The sequence below is a fragment of the Pogoniulus pusillus genome, chromosome 13, assembly GCF_015220805.1.
Source record: "Pogoniulus pusillus isolate bPogPus1 chromosome 13, bPogPus1.pri, whole genome shotgun sequence".
In the NCBI taxonomy this organism is placed as follows: domain Eukaryota; kingdom Metazoa; phylum Chordata; class Aves; order Piciformes; family Lybiidae; genus Pogoniulus; species Pogoniulus pusillus.
Window position 1 is genome coordinate 6,560,350 of NC_087276.1, and position 12,994 is coordinate 6,573,343.

Here is a 12,994-nt window from a genome sequence, read left to right on the forward strand (position 1 = left end):
TTCTGAGAATGTCTGTACAAACATGCAATTCTGTCTGTACAAACATTTCCCTTGTCCTGAACTAAAAATAAAATGATTTTACATGAAAGCTTGGGAAAAAATGTGAATCAAAGTGAACCATGTGCCATAGTGCTCTTTGGAAATACAAGGCTAAATTCCCTGCTGGTATAAACTCATGCAGGTCTATTGAGCTCAGTACAGCTATTCTAGCCCACACTAGCAGTAAATTATGGAGCAGCTTGGATTTGCTACATAGACTAATGTGTACTAGATAATTAGAACTGCCAATTAAATTATGGACTGTGTATGTGATTCCTGTGAATACATAGGGTTGAGTATATACCATCAGAGATTACTTTTATGTTTCTGCTATAATATTCTGGAGGGACAAATAACACCTTGAGTCTTTGCAGCAATGGGAAGGTGTTCCATAAGGGCTGACAACAGCTCCAAAGACAACATCTATATCTTCAATATTTGTGTCTCAAACCCTATGAATCATGCAGTATTCAGACTCAGCTAAAGCAGTGTAATCCTTTATTGGCATAAAACTTGCATTTTCCTGCTACAGAAGGGGAAGAAAAGGACATCCTGGAAACAGCCTGAGAATTAGATTAAAGGATCCAACCTGCAAAGACACTGTAGGCAGGGCAAACAGTTTTCAGATTGTTATTTGAACTTCAGGAATTCCTCTCTTTTAAAAATTCCTATGCTCTACTCTGTGTTCAAAAAAAGTCTCATGTTAGAGATTGTGCTAGTTTGAAGCTAGCTAGAATGTTTTGGTGAGAAGGATTAGATTACAGGCTGCGAAAGGGAAACAAAGGTGGTGTCTACTTCACTCATAGGCTTGCTGAGATGTATAAGAACAAGAATCCATAGCTAAAGGAGTCACTCTTTGTTTGGGCTGTGGGCTGCATTTCTCTCTAACCTCACCCTCCACCTCTCTGATTAATCCACTTGCTTCCTAACCCCCCTGGCCGATCCTCCGTTCTTCCTTGGGGCACAAGGCAACATCTGGGCTAAGGTAGAGGGGTGGGAGGAAGGCAGGAGGGCAGTTGGTAGCCCCTGCTGGGGACTCAGGTTTCTGGGAGGGCTGCTGTGTTTCTGTATTACTTCTTAACTTGTATATTTCTGTCATAGCTGTATCTATTGTAAATAGCTGCTTGTATATTGTGCTAGGCTGTAAATATAAGCTTCACTTAAATTTCCAGAGCCAGCTGAGTCTAGTCTGGGTGATTTCCAAAGTGTGGGGGGAGCAGGTAACACCCAAACCACTACAGAGACTGAAAGCCTTTTGCTGTCCTCAATGTAAGGAAAGATATAATCAACCTTACTTTACAGCTACATCTGGCTTGTGAGCATAACTACATATCCCAGTAAACATTGGGAAAGCAAAGAAAAATGAGCTCTCTGTTCTTGTCTTCAACTCTCACTAGGGCAGAGACCTGAATCCCTCAGTATCTTGATTGATAAATGTGCCTTTCCATGGCTACTTGAGACAGTCAAGTGGAAAATCAGTGCAAATGATGCATGTTTAATTGGGCCACTACCAGAAACCCTGCATATCTGTCAACCTCTCTGGAAGACATTTGAATCTGCTTTGAAAGTCAACCAACAGTTTCTGGCAGAGCCAGAGACACCTAAGTCTATGAGAGTAAATAAGTAACATGCTCAATGGCTAGAGAAAATGTGAGCCATTCAAATTGCTTCAGGTCCTGTAAAGATATGGTGAAGAAAATATTAATTTACATATAGTTCAAATAGAGATTGGTAAAATTCATTCTTTGTTGTGAATAAATCAGCAACGACCACGTAACAATCACAGCCTAAGTCTGCTAATGGCATAGGTTGTGTTCATTTTGCTGCCCACTGAGAAACTGATTTCACAAACTCTTTCCTTGTGTCCCTCTTTGTGAATGCAACAGGCAAGGAGTTTATGCTTCCTTACTTTTCAACTCTGAGCCAGAGTCGCTGAGGAGAGATAAAAGCAAGTCCAGGTGTTGTAAAAATTGAAGCAGATGAAAGATATTTTGTATTGCTGAGTATGTCACACGTGTGGAATGATCCATCGCTTTTTTAAAGCAGTATTCTCAGAGAAAAGGATAGTAGCAAAATTGATTTTTGGAGTCATGTGGAGAAGGGTGATGAAGCTGGTGAGAGGCCTGGAACACAGACCCTATGAGGAGAGGCTGAGAGAGCTGGGGGTGTGCAGCCTGGAGAAGAGGAGGCTCAGGGGTGACCTCATTGCTGTCTGCAACTACCTGAAGGGAGGTTGTAGCCAGGTGGGGGTTGGTCTGTTCTGCCCAGTAAGCAGCAACAGAACAAGGGGACACAGTCTCAAGTTGTGCCAGGGGAGGTCTAGGCTGACTGTTAGGAAGAAGTTCTTCCCAGAGAGAGTAATTGGCATTGGAATGGACTGCCCAGGAAGGTGGTGGAGTCACCGTTGCTGGAGGTGTTTAAGTGCCTCATCCAGTCTTTTCTTGCTGCCATGGTCTAGTTGACTGGCTAGGGCTGGGTGCTAGGTTGGACTGGATGATCTTGTAGGTCTTTGCCAACCTTTTTGATTCTATGATTCTATGATTCTATTCTAAAACCCTACTGATCATTGTGCACCTGCTCAGTTTGGAGGACAGTAGCTCTTTGCAAATGAATTAACTATAGGTGAACTCTTTCAAGCAACCATATCACTTCACACAGGAGCAAAATACCAGTCAGAGAAAGCAAATATTATACAATCCGATCTCAAATAATATCATGCTATGGTCATGAAGTGTCAAGTATTTCAGCAAACAGACACAGTGACACCTTTTGTGCTACAAAGGTTCTCAGAAGCCATACCAACAAGGCTATGTCCCCACTCGAGTGTATTTCATCACTGAGATAGTCGTGTGCCTATTAAAAATACATTTCTATTTCTAGACAACTTGTGGCAACAGGTAAAGACATTTATGGCTAGGAGGAGCTGCTTGTTTGCTGAGCCTGTCAGAACACTTTTGTGTCAGTAGAGAAAATATATGTGCACAGCACTAATGGGGATCCCTTTATTGTAGCACCTTGTCATTCCCAGAGCGCCTTGCCCTCCATGCCCTGCGAGTATTTTTTACAGTCAAAATCAACATGCCTGAGTTCTTGTTTCCAACTTTCAGTAATGTTTATTATTGTTTGTCAGCAACTCAGCTCTGCTGGAAAAACCTCCTTTGGTGAATAATGAAGTCATTCCCACAGCGACTGCTGGGTTCCAAAATTTTCAGTGCTCTACCTATGGCTATTTAGCTGTACACGAGAGGCGCAGAAAATCTTACTTTTCATGGCCCATAAATAAACACTCAATCCAACACTTCAGCACATTTCTAATTGTAATGCAGCGTGTAATGTTTCAGTGCACAATACAGATGTTTCCAGTTATTACAAGAAGAGGAGACAATGATGGTTAAGTATGTGTTTGCATTATAGTCACGGCATGAAATCATTATGTTCAACTTTCCTGATCATTTTCTTCATAGAAAAAAAAATAAAATTCTGTTCAGCCATGATTCATTACCACATAGAACAAGTTGCAAAAAGTCAGATATTCACTTATAGCTCACTTGCTTATAGCAAAATAAAGCTCTGTTTAAACATTGGACTCTTTCTGTCCCTCTCCGTAACCATATAGCTGAAATGAACTCAAGGGGTAATAGGATATAAGCAAGGGTAGAGTTGTCCTGTGGGATTTTTATCCTCTGTGATAACAGCCTGATCAGCCATCTCCCTTGGTCCATCTCTGCTGAGGGTTTAAGAATCAATTGTCCTCAGTGAAACACCAAATTGCTCTCTTGCGAACACTGGGATACTACCAAGGCTAGCTCTTTGATATTGGTTCTCATTAGCTTTTGTCTGCTCTCAGTCCATCCATCTGTCCGTCCTTTCTTCCTTCCTTCCTTCCTTTCTTTCTTTCTTCCTTCCTTCCTTTCTTTCTTTCTTTCTTTCTTTCTTTCTTTCTTTCTTTCTTTCTTTCTTTCTTTCTTTCTTTCTTTCTTTCTTTCTTTCTTTCTTTCTTTCTTTCTTTCTTTCTTTCTCTCTTTCTTTCTCTCTTTCTTTCTCTCTTTCTTTCTCCTTCCTTCCTTCCTTCCTTCCTTCCTTCCTTCCTTCCTTCCTTCCTTCCTTCCTTCCTTCCTTCCTTCCTTCCTTCCTTCCTTCCTTCCTTCCTTCCTTCCTTCCTTCCTTCCTTTTTTCTTCCTTTCTTTCTCCCTCATCCTTCCTGACCATCCATCTCAGCAGTCTTTTGTAAAGTTAAACAACTACCCAACTAGACTTTCTGCTCTCATTTCCCTTCCTATTCTAGAGCTATCTCCCTTTATATCTAACTCCAGTAAAATATTACTTGATGAGAATAACTCATTAGCTCACTTATGAAAAAGCTTGTCTTCACAAACAGATCTTTTTTGTGTTCTATCTGTAAGCACAAGTTACTATTTTGGTTATGTGAACAAGCCACATGGATACACATAGACAGTAAATATCTGGGCAACTCCAGACCACAACTTGAGACCATTTTAACTTTAGAAAAATAAAACTTTAAATGGCAAAATTGTTTGATATTCCTAGATTGGCAGGGTTGGGTTTGTCTCTTCAAGAAGACATAGTATTAAATCATCTGTGATGTACACAACATAGAATCATGTTGGTTCAAAAAGACCTTTAAGATCACTAAGTCCAACCATTACCTAACTTCATCAAGTCTGGTGAAAAACTCAGCACTGCACTGATGCATCCTTTAAACATCTCCAGGGATGGTTATTCAGCCATCTCCCTGAGGAGCCTATTCCAGTGTTTGACAACCCTTTGCATGAAAAGTTTCTTCTAATACCCAATCTAAATCTTCCCTGGTGCAATTTGCCATTTCCTCTTGTCCTATCACTTATTACTAGCCAGAAGAGGCCAAAATCCACCTTGCTCCAACCTCCTTTCAGATAGTTGTAGAGAGAGAGAACATCTCCCCTCAGCCACCTTTTCTCTGGACTAAACAACCCCAGTTCCTTCAGCCACTCCTCACAGGAAGTGTTCTCCAGACTTTTCACCAGTTTCATTGTCCTCCTCTAGACCCACTCCAGCACCTCAATGTCTTACTTGTAGACAGAGGCTCAAAACTGAATCCCAGTACTCAAAGTGTGGCCTCACCAGTGCTGAGTGCAGGGAAACAGTCATTTTCCTGGTCCTGCTGCTCACACCACGCCTGACACAAGCCAGCATGCTGCTGGCCTTCTTAGCCACCTGGGCTCACTGCTGGCTCATGCTCAGCCAGCCATCAACCAACACTTCCAGGTCCTTTTCTGTCAGGCAGCTTCTAAGCCACTCTTCCCCAGGCCTGTAGTGTTGCACAGTGTTGGTGTGACCCAAGTACGGGACCTGCCACTTGTTGAATTCCATACAACTGGCCTTGACTCATCAATTGATTCTCTCCAGAATCCTCTGTAGAGCCTTCCTAACCTCAGGCAGATCAACATCACCCCCAAGCTTACTGTAATCAGCAGAGTTACTGAGGATGTGCTCAATCCCTTTGTCCACACCACAAATACAGATACTAAAGAGAACTGGCCCAAATACTGAGCCCTGGAGAACACCACTTGTGACTGGTCACCATGATGGTTTGGGAGTTACCTGCCCCTCCCCCCCCCCCAGAATCACCCAGACTACACTCAGTCAAGTTGGAACTTAAGGAATGAAGCTCTATTTACAGCTTAGCACAATTTACAAGCAGATATATACACAATATTCACAGTTATCTATAAGTTAAGAGTAACACAGAAACACAATACCCCTCCCAGAGCAATCAGAGTCCCCAGGAGGCTCCTGACCCAAACCTCCTCCCCCCTGCCTCTTTGCCTCTCTTCAGAAATAACCAGATCAATCTCCATATATCTCACATGATAAATCTGAAGATCTGAGGTAAGATGTCAAAGAGATGACAAGGAGGTTGGAGGAAAAAGGGTTAGGTCAGATTAAAGAGTTAAGGCAGAGGCAACCACACAGACCAGACCATCAGAGAGAAGGAACAGAAGTGAGAGCTGATGGAGAAGTGTGTGAGAAGTGAGCATCTTATCCATTCTTTGACTAGCTGTGTTTCTCAACAGAAGAATTAATGATACAGTCTACTGGGTTGTTTGGGTTTTTTCCCTTCTCACAGCTAAGGATTTAATTTCCCTCAACAAAATCTTCTAATTAGCCTCAAACCAGAACAGACACCAACTGAATTCACCTCCATTCACCACCACTCTTTGAGCCTGGCCACTGAGACAGTTTTTTACCCAGCAAAGCTTCCAGCCACCCAAGCCCTGAGCAGCCAGTTTCTCCAGAAGAATGCTGTTGGAGACAGCACTAAATGCTTTACTAAAGCCCAAGTAAACAACATCCACACCCTTCCCTCTCCCACTGAGGGAAAGCCCTTCATGAACCTGTGTTAACTGGGCTGATCACCTCTTTGCCTTGCACATGCTGCATAATGGCACTTGAGGTGATCTGCTCCATGGCCTTCACTGGCACTGTGGTTAGACTAAAAGGTCTGACTCACCCTCTGTAGCTTCCAGGATCTTCCTTCCAGCTCTTCTTGTAGAAAAGTGTCTCTTTTGTCAATCTCCACTCAACTGGGATCTCCTTCTTTAGCCAGGACTGCTGATAAATGATGAAAAGGGTGTTGGTGAGCACCTCTCTGCCAGCTCTCGGTATCCTCGGCTGTACGTCATGCAGCCCCATAGACTTGCGTGTGTCTAAGCAGTGCAGCAGGCTGCTAACCAGCTCCTCTTGGATTATGGGGCTTCATTCTGACCCACAGCCCTACCTTCCAGCTCAGGGGCTGGGGATCAAGCAAACAGCTTATCCTACTACTGCAATCTGAGGCAAAGGAGGTGCTGAGTACCTCAGCCTCTTCCTCGCCCTTGACCATCATGTTCCCGCCCTGCATCCAACAAAGGACAGAGCTTCTCCTGAGTCCTCCTTCTGTGGCTAACATATTTGTAGCAGCAATTCTTGTTGCCTTTAACAGCTGAAGTCAATTTCCAGCTTTTAGGTAGAATCATAGAATCATAGAATCAGTCAGGGTTGGAAGGGACCACAAGGATCAGCCAGTTCTAACTCCCCTGCCATAGGCAGGGACACCCTACCCTAGATCAGGCTGCCAACAGCCTCAGCCAGCCTGGCCTGAAACACCTCCAGGGATGGGGCCTCAACCACCTCCCTGGGCAACCCATTCCAGGCTCTCACCACTCTCATGGTGAAGATCTTCCTCCTCAAGTCCAGTCTGAATCTACCCACCTCCAGCTTTGCTTCATCCCACCTAGTCCTGTCACTCCCTGATAGTGTATCTCTCAAAATGATTTCCTACCCATTCTTCTTTCCATATGAATCCTGACCTTTAGTTTGTTCTCTAACAGTTTTCACTATTGAAAATATGTATAAAGTATTTCCCATGACTCTTATTCTACATGAACCAAAGCACACTTAGTGAATGCAATTTAAATTGGAAATAAATGGATTAATTGATAATGTCAGTGGATGTTACACAGTTCTACACAAGAGGCAAACTGCTTTCAGAAGACAGAAAACTAAAAGTGAGTATCTTCCCCACTGGCTGAAAATAAAAGAGGAAAAAATCCACCTTTGCCTCTCTAGGTGTCTGTGATGAATTCCCTTTGGCTTTGCCCTTCCCAGCTTCCTTTCTGCGTGGCCTCACAACAATGTCCGCTCCTTCTGAGAGGCCTGCGACCTCTTCCAAAGACCATAAGCTCTCATGTTCAACCTCAGCTGCAACCAAATGTCTCCACTCAGGCAGGCCAGCCTTCCCCTCCAACTGTCCTTGCCCCTTCAAGGCTTCCCTCTTAGAGAATGCCCAGCCTGCCTCAACTCCCAGCCCCTTCAGGACTGCCTCCCCAAGCCGATCTGTCAGATACCTTCCAAAACAGGCCAAAGTCTGCCCCTTGGGAGTCCAAGGGCCAGTTCTGCTGGCCACCCTCACTGCACTTGCAACAGTCAAGAAGAGCTCTATCATTTCATGATTGTTGTGCCCCAGACAGTCTACAACTGTCCCATCAATCACAAGTCCTCCTCTGTCCCCAGAGAGAAGGCCAGCAGGGAGCCTTCACTAGTAGGCCCTGTCAGCCTCAACTCCCAGGCCCTTCAGGACTGTGTCCTCCACGCAGTCTAGGAACCCCCAGGCCTGTTCCCTCTTTGCTGGAACCCCAAGCAGTGCTACAGGCTGGGGACTGAGTGGCTGAGAGCAGCCAGGAAGAAAGGGACCTGAGGGTGCTGGTAGATAGTAGCTGAAGATGAGCCAGCAGTGTGCCCAGGTGGCCAAGAGAGCCAATGGCATCCTGGCCTGGATCAGGAACAGTGTGGCCAGTAGGACAAGGGAGGTTATTCTGCCCCTGTACTCACCACTGGTCACACCACACCTTGAGTGCTGTGTCCAGTTCTGGGTCCCTCGATTCAAGAGAGATACTGAGGTGCTGGAACATGTCCAGAGAAGGGCAAGGAAGCTGGTGAGGGGCCTGGAGCACAGCCCTGTGAGGAGAGGCTGAGGGAGCTGGGGGTGTGCAGCCTGCAGAAGATGAGGCTCAGGGATGACCTCATTGCTGTCTACAACTACCTGAAGGGAGGCTGTAGCCAGGTGGGGTTGGTCTCTTCTCCCAGGCAACCAGCAACAGAACAAGGGGACACAGTCTCAAGTTGTGCTGGGGGAGGTCTAGGCTGGATGTTAGGAGGAAGTTGTTGTCAGAGTGATTGGCATTGGAATGGGCTGCCCAGGGAGGTGGTGGAGTCGCTGTCCCTGGAGGTGTTCCAAAAGAGCCTGGCTGAGGCACTTAGTGCCATGGTCTAGTTGCTTGGACAGGGCTGGGTGCTAGGTTGGACTGGGTGATGTTGGAGGTCTCTTCCAGCCTGGTTGATTTTATGACTCTATGAAAAGTACTCAGCCTTTCTAATTCAATAAAAGTTATTGCTGAAGTCAGGCTTTGGGCTCAATCTGGTATGCTGATATTGAAGTATAACAACTATCCTCATTAAGGCTTTCAACAAATTAGTCAAGTCCATTTATAATGTAAAGGGTTGGACTTGATGATCTGTGAGGTCTCTTCCAATCCTAATAATACTGTGATACTGTGATACTGTAATACTGCAATTCCAAAATAAAAATGGAACAGACTGACAAGGCAACACCTTTCTCAGAAGCAAACTGCTGGAAATAAGAGAAGTAATTTTATACTTTATGCTAACATATCTAGCCAAAATACATTAGTAGTTCAAGCATCAAAATACCTTAATCATAACTAAAATGTCTTTTTATTTGAACATGCAAATTGCTGGTGAGTTAAGGCTACATTACAGAGTGAGAATTCCTCACGATCAACAACTAACAACAATATTTTTTTGCCAAACCTGGAGAAAAGCAGCCAAACCATCTGACAAAGCCTAGGGCAGATGTAACCCCATCACTACAAATGACTGCAGAGCTTACAAAACAAGCCAGATGCTGCTTCTGGAAGGATTTCATCTATAATACCCGAACGGCATGACAGCCTATCACAACTCATGCTTGGCCTAAAGGTGTGCAGCGCTGGTGGAGCAGGCAAATAATGAGAGGAAACAGGAGTGGAGCCTTAATCCTAAATAAAGAGTGGGGAGAGGAGGGGGGAGAGGGATTGTTGTGTTTTGGTTTGGGGTGTTTTCATTTTAAAATTGCATTTTCAGACACTGGCACAGATAATGATTCTACAATGCACTGTTGTAATAAACTAGCTGTTTGCAGTGCTGCATTCATGTCCATATTCACGTGCAATTAGAATCATAGAATGGCTTAGGTTGGAAGGGACCTCAAAGATCATCCAGCTCCAACCCCCTGCCATAGGCAGCAACACCTCCCACTAGAACAGGTTGCTCAAGGCCTCATCTATCCTGGCCTTGAATACCTCCAGGTAGGGAGCAGCCACAACCTCCCTGGGCAACCTGTGCCAGTGTGTCACCACCCTCACTGCAAAGAATCCTTTCCTAACATCTACTTTAAATCTCCCCTCTGCCAGTTTAAACTCATTACCCTTCATCCTGTCATTATGAGACCTTGTCAATAGTCCCTCCCCAGCCTTCCTGTAGGTCCTCTTCATATACTGGAAGGCCACTCTAAGGTCTCCTCAAAGCCTTCTCTTCTCCAGGCTGCAGAGCCCCAACTCTTGTAGCCTGTCCTCATAGCAGAGCTGCTCCAGTCCTCTGAGCATCTTCGTGGCCCTCCTCTGGATTCACTGTAACAGTTCCATGTTCTTCTTGTGTTGGGGTCTCCAGAACTGCACAGTACTCCAGGTGGGGTCTGGTGAGAGCAGAGTAAAAGGAACCACCTTCCTTGCCCTGCTTCTCTTGATGCAGCAGAGCACACAGGTGAGTCTTCTATAGTGTCACTCAGGATTGGATCAAATGTAGAGAAGATGAGTGTCTCCTTGATGCATAATTCAGACTGGACATGAGGAGGAAGTTGTTCACCATGAGAGTGGTGAGAGCCTGGAATGGGTTGCCCAGGGAGGTGGTTGAGGCCCCACCCCTGGAGGTGTTTAAGGCCAGGCTGGATGAAGCTCTGGCCAGCCTGATTTGGGGTAGGATGTCCCTGCCCATGACAGGGGTGTTGGAATTAGATGGTCCTTGTGGTCTCTTCCAACACTGACTGATTCTATGATTCTATAATGAAGAAATTTGCCCCGAAGCTCTCTAGCAGGTGCAGCACCTGAGTTCTTAACCTCCTTCCTCAGGCAGTCATGTAGCTGCAAAGTGCAGCAACTGCTGAATAAATAGATTTTACAAAAAGGTTGAAAATGTGCACTAAGATCCAAGGATATTGATAAGGGTTGCACAATCCATCGATTCTGCGTTCATTTTCCCTTCTTGATTCCTTTGCAATGAGGCCACTAAGCAAGGCTGGAGACAGTCACCTAAAACTGCCCCCTGGTACTGAGATTTTAAGCAGAGAGATTTACTAGTTCCTGAGTTTGCTCCCTTGTTGCTTCTGACTGAGCATCCTGAAGTTATCTTTATGATAATCTTTCCTCACTGAGCAGTCATGGCTGTGTCTACCTTCAGCTTAGTCTTTCCACCAACTTGTATCACACTCTCAACATGCATTAAATGATACTTAGGAGGATTATTTGCATTTTGTTCAATTATTTTGCTGGTTTGTGGCTTCAGATTTCTCTAATCAGAAAAAAAATCACTGTGATTCCTAAAGGTAAACAAAACCTTCCCCTCTTTGTGACATTTAGGAAAGCTACTTCACCTCAACATTTATTAGCATAAGTTTATCACCATCAGGAATATTCTTAAATATGTCTGTGTTGCCTCTTGAGAAGCAAAATGAGTCATAAAAGATTTAATCCAAGAGACTTGCAGAACATCACAGGCAGGAAACGGCAGAAGAAACCATCATCTACTATAAAGTTGGGCTGTTCTGGGAACTTTAGGAACAGGGAATTGTGCTACAATTCCCCACACACACACATACACTTTTCTTTCTTTGTGCTCTTTCCTCTTTTTTTTCAGCCAAGAGATCTGTAAGCCCCTGCTAATAATGAAAGTTCTTGATGAAGAATCAGTCCCCCACATGGTATTCCACCCTCAGCTCATAGCAGCACACACATGCCCAGTCTCAATAAGAACTCCCATGAAAGATCTCCAACTTGCAGGTGGACACAGCAACAAATGATTCCTTCAAAAGGAGAATTCCTGTCTTGACTTTACTGATTACCTGAGAGGGAAACAAAGTACCAGTGGAGGATCTGGTCTTTCTACAATGATAGTTTAATGCAATTAGGCAACTCAGGGAAGTCAGAGAAGGTATGAATTTCCCATTACAAACAGCTTTCCACTGGATTATTTCACTTGCTCATACCCCAGAATAGACAATGCCTAAAATGACTGGAACTATTCCCTCTGAATCACAGGTATCATAGAAGAGGACTCATAGAATCAATCAGGTTGGAAGAGACCTCCAAGATCATCCACTCCAACCTAGCACCCAGTCCAATCCAGTCAACTAGACCATGGCACTAAGTGCCTCATCCAGGCTTTTCTTCAACACCTCCAGGGACAAATACACACTGAAATAAATACTTGAATTAAGAAAAGCCTGCCAGCTACATCTTATCCTCTAGTACAAAAGGTAATTAGTGAAACACAACCTGTAGGGTGAGGACACCATTACATAGATGCTATCTTTGGATAAGGAAATAACCTAGCAACAAGCAAGCATTGTGCAATATTCAGACCATGGAAAAAATCAAGGCCTTAATCAGCTGGAATCTGTGTCCTGCTGCAATTTGTAAAGACTCCATCTCTTGGTTATTGCCCTTTTTAGGTAGGTCCCAAAATCCTCAGGAATCAATGTGAGATGAGACTCTGCTGTCTGTCCATTCCTGACCATTACCCTAGTTGTGACCAGAAAAGGAAGAGGAGGACCTCTCACATCAGAAGAATATTTCAGATAGGAATCTGCACTGAGTTTTGAAGGTATCAGTTGGAATTAGTTGCCTTCTTGGATCGTAATCCAGAAGTTCAGCCCTTAAAAGTGAATACCCTTATTCAGCCCTGACTATGCAACTACACAGACACACCCTCGTGTGGATCAACTCGGCTCTGATCACAAACTTCATCCTTTCTAAAGCCAGGAAAGCCAAGAAAGCCTCAGCAGGCTGCATGTGGATGTGACATCAAGGAACACCACAAGCCTGCAGTAGAAATACCTTCCAGTCAGAACAATTTTTGTGCGTACTGGTAAAACCTTTCCTAATGGTTCCAACACCATTCAGTCTTTCTCAATTAGGATACTATATAATCACTGTCTTTTTACACAGTGTTTTCTGAAGAGGTTGGCTTGTACAGCATATAGCCAATGTGGCAAAAATAAGGAAAAGGGTAAAGTTATCAGGTGTCAGTGACATATCCCTGAAGAAGTTTTACAGTTTCTCTATACTCTACAAAGCAACAAAGT